The 6191-nt window shown below is 39.3% G+C and overlaps 1 pseudogene; it reads right to left on the bottom strand.

Moving 5' to 3' along the window:
- Positions 1–1221: 1221 nt before the first annotated feature.
- On the bottom strand, positions 1222–2507 carry LOC110582512 (annotated as a pseudogene).
- Between the last annotated feature and the right edge of the window lie 3684 nt (positions 2508–6191).

The following is a 6191-nucleotide window of genomic DNA, read 5'->3' on the forward strand; positions in this document are numbered from 1 at the left end:
TTTGTTCTCCTAAACCTCAAGGTCCTCCTATGACTGCCTCATCTCAGCCACCATTATCCTCCCACCTACTCACAGGACTGAATATGAATTATGACTCTAAATCTAGTTCTTACCACAGTACCAAATCTTTCTCAGTACATAGATCTGTTAACATTCGGTGAAGGATGTCTCATCTTCTCAAGATCAACATAACATTAATTTATATCCATTTGAAACCTATGGACAGATTGGTGGGGGTAGCAGAGATGAAATATGCAGTAATTATATGTAAGATCAGCATATTAAAGTTCTCTAAGTATAACACCCTGAGCTTACGTAGCTCAGTGTCACTAGTTGCCCTCATGGCAGGTGTATATGCTGTCCCTCCACTTCCTAATGCTTGAAGGTTACAGGCTATGGAATACTCTTTGGAAAACTTGTACCAGATCCAATCCACAGTCAAAGTCTAGCAACTACTTGGAAAAGCAAAATCGCCTATTCCCGCAATTGAAAGGTGGATCGTTGCAGACACCATCTGTGAGTCCTTATACAACTACTCCAAGAAATATGTGTGGGTGTGTTGAGTATATTTTTTTAAAAAGATTTAAGTTTTTATTGAGAGAGAGAGGGAGAAGGGGGAAGAGCAGAGGGAGAGGGACAACCAGATTTGGAGCTGAGTATGGAGCCCGATGTGGGGCTTAATCCCAGGACCCTGAGATCCTGAGCCAAAACCAAGAGTCGGACACTTAACGGACTGAGCCGCCCAGGCGTCCCATGGTGAGTATACTAATAGGAAAGTTTAGTTTAGATGGATTGGGTAATTTTAAATTGAATCTTTTTTGTTTTGTTATATAATTCTATAATAAATATAAGTAACTTGGCAAAAGCTACCTCTCATTAGTTTCCACGTTATTATTTCAAAGCAGTGGAGTGTAATGGTGTTCACTTTAGGTCTTAGGCTGCTGGAAATTTGACAATGTCATCTTCACTTCTATCTAAATTTTTTGAGATATGTACTTACTAATTCCATGTATGATGTTAGTGAAAAATTCATCTTATGCTACCAGTATTCACATCACATTAGGAAGTTGGTGCTCTTTTTATGTTTTATTGCTGTATATTTATAATCTCCATAAGTAACCACTTGCTATGTTGCTCCTTTAAAACATTTTGATCAGGTCTTTATTCAAAATAAGCTATCCAAAATAATTTGACTTTTATAGAATAAACACATGTAAGTTTTTAGGCAGCAGGCTTCTTGTCTTCTGTGGTGGGTTTCTTTTCTGCAGGCTTCTTGTCAGCTGCTGGTTTTTTGGTAACTGCAGCCTATTTTTCCACCAAAGGTTTCTTCTGCTTCTTCACACCAGGAGCCCTCTTTCCTTTCTTCCCTACCACAGGCTTCTTGCCTGGAACCCCCTTCTCATCTGATTTGGCTTCTAAGGCTGCTCTGCCTTATCCATCTGGAGTTTGTGATTCTTGGCCTGGCAAAGAATGGTGTTCTGGTGCATGGTCTTTTCATATGGGTTTAGCTTTAACATGATTCTCAGGTTCTTCAGTGAATTCTTCTTCAGGACCCTGTAATGAGTCTTCTTTCATGATGTTTGGAGGGCTCTTTGGATCTCTGGACTTTTCAAGATTCTGCTACAGTCTGTATTAAACATTTTGTGCATGGGAAGGTTGTAGTCACTCTTGAGGGAGGCAGCCTTACGCCAAGTGCCATACAGATCATCTAACTTGCGGAAAGCACTTTCAGTCCAAATGCAGAAACGTCCCACATGCCCACCAGGAGCAAGTTTCAAAATGTTCAGTTTGCTTACATTAAGTCAGGTAGTTCCAGGGATGTTTCTGAAGGCCTTGATGATACTGTTGTCTTCATTGTAGATGATGCAGGGTCCCCTGCGCTGGATACGATGACGGTTTCTTATTTAGCCCTTGCCAGCTCTCATTTGCTGAGAGGTATAGACCTTTTTGATATCATTCCAGGCTTTAAGTTTCTTAAGAAGCAAAACAGCCTCCTTGGTCTTCTTGTAGCCTTCAACTTTATCTTCAGCCACCAAAGGAAGTTCAGGAACTTCCTCAATATGATGACCTTTTGACATGACCAGTGCTGGTAAGGCTGAGGCATCCAGGGCAGAGCAGATGGCATATTGCTTCTGTGTTGTGTTCACTCTGCGATGCCAATGGCGTCGGGTTTTAGTTGGTGCAAACATGCGGCCCCCACGACACATATTTCCAAAAGCACCCTGGCCAGAATGGTGAGTCCCACCATCTCGAGCTCCAGGAATTCGAGCCATGGATCTGCCAGTACCCCAAGACTCAGCACGGGTTTGATGACCTGCTAATTCACTGACAGCATATGGCTGCCTGTTGTTTTTGCGCAAGTTGGTGTGAACAAAGTTCACAATATCAGGTTGAATGGGAGCCTTGAACACAGCAGGCAAAGTAATATTTTTGTCAGATGATTCCCCCTTTTCGGAGTACACATATATCAATGGACGAGCACAGGCCATCGAGGGGAGAAGAGAGCACCATGCTCCTCAAAACATTTTTAACAAAGTTATACATATACTGATTTCAAAGAGACAAATAGTTCTTATAAAATTTGTTGTAGAAACCATCAGTCTACTTGCCCATACTCTCACTTTTGGAGGATTATTTTGGGATGTATTTCTGTGTCTATAAATAACATGCTTTATTGCCACTTCTTGGTTTGTTGATTTTAGGCATGGCCTATTGACTTCCAACTGCAGAATTTTCAGATTGAGCTGAATTTCACCACTCCCACTCTCCACTGCACAAGTGCCACTTCCGAGCCCACATCCTCTTGATAGAGCTCAAAACAGTTGACAGTGAGCTATGTAGTGAATCTTGATAATTTTGCTTTCCTTGCATAGTTTTATATTTTCCCTAAAGGTCATACAATTATCCTTTCAAGATGTTGAAATACATCAAGTGTTCTGTCAGTTTTGTCTTGTGAAGAAATCTCTTCCTGAAGAACTTTCTACCCTACTCCAGTCTGGATTGTTTTCCTTCTTTGCTGAGGCACAGCTGTTATTATAGAAACTTCCTTCACCGTCACCTGGGAATTCTTTTGGTCTCTAGTGAGTGTACAATTTTTCATTAATATATCTTCCTCTTTCTTGGCTTACATCTTCATTTTAGTGAAGTTCATGCTCCTGTAGATTCCTGAGAAAGAGGAGGAGGGGAAGGTAAACTTCAAACATCCTGCATGTCCAAAATGGTCTTTACCTTCACTTTTAATTTTTAGTCTGACTGGATATACTGTACAGATCTTCCTCAACTTAATGATGGTTATGACTTGATAAATCCATTGGAAGTTGAAAATACTGTAATTGAAAAGCATTTAAGGCGTGCCTGGGTGGCTCAGTCGGTTAAGCATCTGCCTTCAGCTCAGGTCATGATCTCAGGATCCTGGGATTGAGCCCTGAGTCCAGCTCCCTGCTCAGAGGGGAGTCTGCTTCTCCCTCTTGCGCACTCTCTCTCTCTCTCTCTTGCTGTCTTTCAAATAAATAAATAATCTAAAAAAAAAAAAAGAAGAAAGAGCATTTAATACACCTAACCTACTAAACATCATAGCTTACCCTAGCCTGCCTTAAACATGCTCATAACACGTTAGCCCACAGTTGTACATAACACAAAGCCTATTTTATGATAAAGTGTTGAATACTTCATGTAATTTATTGAATAGCGTACTGGAAATGAAAAGCAGAATGGTTGTATGGGTGCAGAATGGTTGTATGGGTACAGAATGGTTGTAAGCATGTGGTTGTTTAGCTTCCTGCTGGGGTGGATGACTGGGAACTTTGGCTCACCACTGCTGTTCAGCATCATGAGAGAGCATCGGAGCACTTCCTGCTAGTCTGGGAAAAGATCAACATTCAAAATTTGAAGTACAGTTTCTATTTAATATGTATTGCTTCCATACCACCTTGAGGTTGAGAAGTCATTCAGTCAGGGACCATAAATATACCTCCGTCCTTCAGTATTTTAAAGTTATTGCTATATATCTTTAAGGTTACTATGATAATATTGTTTGAATGTGACCTGCTTTTTACTGTGCTCTTGGTCACCAGGTTCCTGAAATTTCATAATATGTTTTAGTATAGTATATTTTAATTCATTGTTCTGAGTTTTTTCTTAAAGATTTTATTTATTGTATTTGAGAGAGAGAGAGAGCAGGGGGAGGGGCAAAGGGAGAGGGAAAGAATCTCAAGCAGACTTCATGCTGAGCACAGAACCCAGTGTGGGGCTCGATATCATGATCCTGAATTCATGACATGAGCCAAAACCAAGAGTTGGACACTTAACCAACTGAGCCACCCAGGCTCCCCTGTTCTGAGGTTTTTCAATCTGAAAGAGCATGTCCTTCAATTCTGGGGACATTTTCTTGAAAAATCTTTAATGATTTTCTCTCTTCATTTTCTATGTTCCTTTTCCTGTAATTTCTATTATTCAGATATTAAACTTACTGAACTAGTGATTTTCATCACTTCTTTCCAAATCTTTTTTCTCTTAATCTGTTTGCTCTTCTTTTTGAGAGATTTACTCAATTTTATCTTTCAAGCATCTGCCTTCAGCTCAGGTCATGATCTCAGAGTCCTGGGATTGAGCTCCACTTCGGGCTCCCTGCTTAGCGGGGAGTCTGCTTCTCCCTCTGCCTCTGTCTCTCTCCTCTGCTAGTCCTCTCTCTCACTCTCAAATAAATAAATAAAATCTTTAAAAAAAAAAAAAGAGTCAGTTGCTTAACCGACTGAACCACCCTGGTGCCCGGGTTTTTTGTTTTTTTTGTTTTTAATTGAAATGTAATTAACATACACTGTTATATTAGTTTCTTATGTACAATATAATGATTCAACATTTTTATACATTATTCAGTGCTCATCGAAATAAGTGTACTCTTAATCCTCTTTACCTCTTTCACCCATCCCCTCACCCACCTCCTCTCTGACAACCAGCTCTTTATTCTCCATACTTAAGAGTCTGGGGGTTTTTTTGGCTTTTTTTTCCCTGTTCGTTCATTTGTTTTGCTTCTTAAATTCCACATATGAATGAAATCATATTGTATTTGTCTTTCTCTGACTGACTTATTTTACTTAGCATTGTACCCTCTAGGTCCATCCATGTTGTTGCAACTGGCAAGATCTCATTTTTTTTTTTTGTGGCTGAGTAATATTCCATTGTGTATAAATACCACACCTTCATTGTCCATTCATTCATGGACGAATGCTTGGGTTGTTCCCATATCTTGGCTATTGTAAATAATGCTGCATTAAATATAACAGTGCATATCTCTTTTCAAATTAGTGTTTTCATTTTTGGGGGGAGTAAATACACAGTGGTAGAATTACTGAATCATATGGTAATTCTATTTTCAATTATTTTGAGGAACCTCCATACTGTTTTCCACAGTGACTGCTCCAATTTGCATTCCCACCAACAGTGCATGAGGATTCTTTTTTCTCCACATCCTTGCCAACACTTACTATTTGTCTTTTTGATTCTAGCCACTCTGACAGGTATAAGGTGATACCTTATTTTGGTTTTGACATGCATTTCCTTGGTGATTAGTGATGTTAACACCTTTCTATGTGTCGGCTGTCTGTATGTCTTCTTTGGAAAAATGTCTATTTTTGTCCTCTGCCCATTTTTAATTGGATTATTTGTGCTTTTTGGTCTGAGGATGGAGTTAGAGCTTGTGTACCATAACTTTTACTGTAGGGCGATATGGCTGGGTTTTTTTGGATCAACCTCTGATTTTCATATCTTCTGGGTTTTTCCTTTTAACTAGTCAGATTCTATGAAGAAGACTCTTCAGACCTTCTATATAGAGGTAGAAGGTCTAGCAACTGCTGTTCTGTTGAACAAATAAGATTTATTGTTGGCACTCTCCCCTACTGCTTTTGGATTCCACTTAACAGGTAGTTTGGTGTCATTATCACTAGCCCATCTCTTCCAAAATTTTGCTGCTATTACTTCCATCTTCTGTTCTTATGCCTTGAAGTCTCTGTTTTATTATTTAAGTGGAGTGTGGGGAGAAAGCAAAGGTAGATTTGTGCGTTAGTTCTCTAACCTAATACCTAGGAGTGTCAACATTTATTTATTTATTGTCCTCTTGTTATAGTGTGCATATTTCTGTATGATACCTGAATTTTTTTAAAAGCAAGAAAAAAGGATAAAACAAATGACTACCT

Source organism: Neomonachus schauinslandi, chromosome 1, assembly GCF_002201575.2.
Source record: "Neomonachus schauinslandi chromosome 1, ASM220157v2, whole genome shotgun sequence".
NCBI classification, from domain to species: domain Eukaryota; kingdom Metazoa; phylum Chordata; class Mammalia; order Carnivora; family Phocidae; genus Neomonachus; species Neomonachus schauinslandi.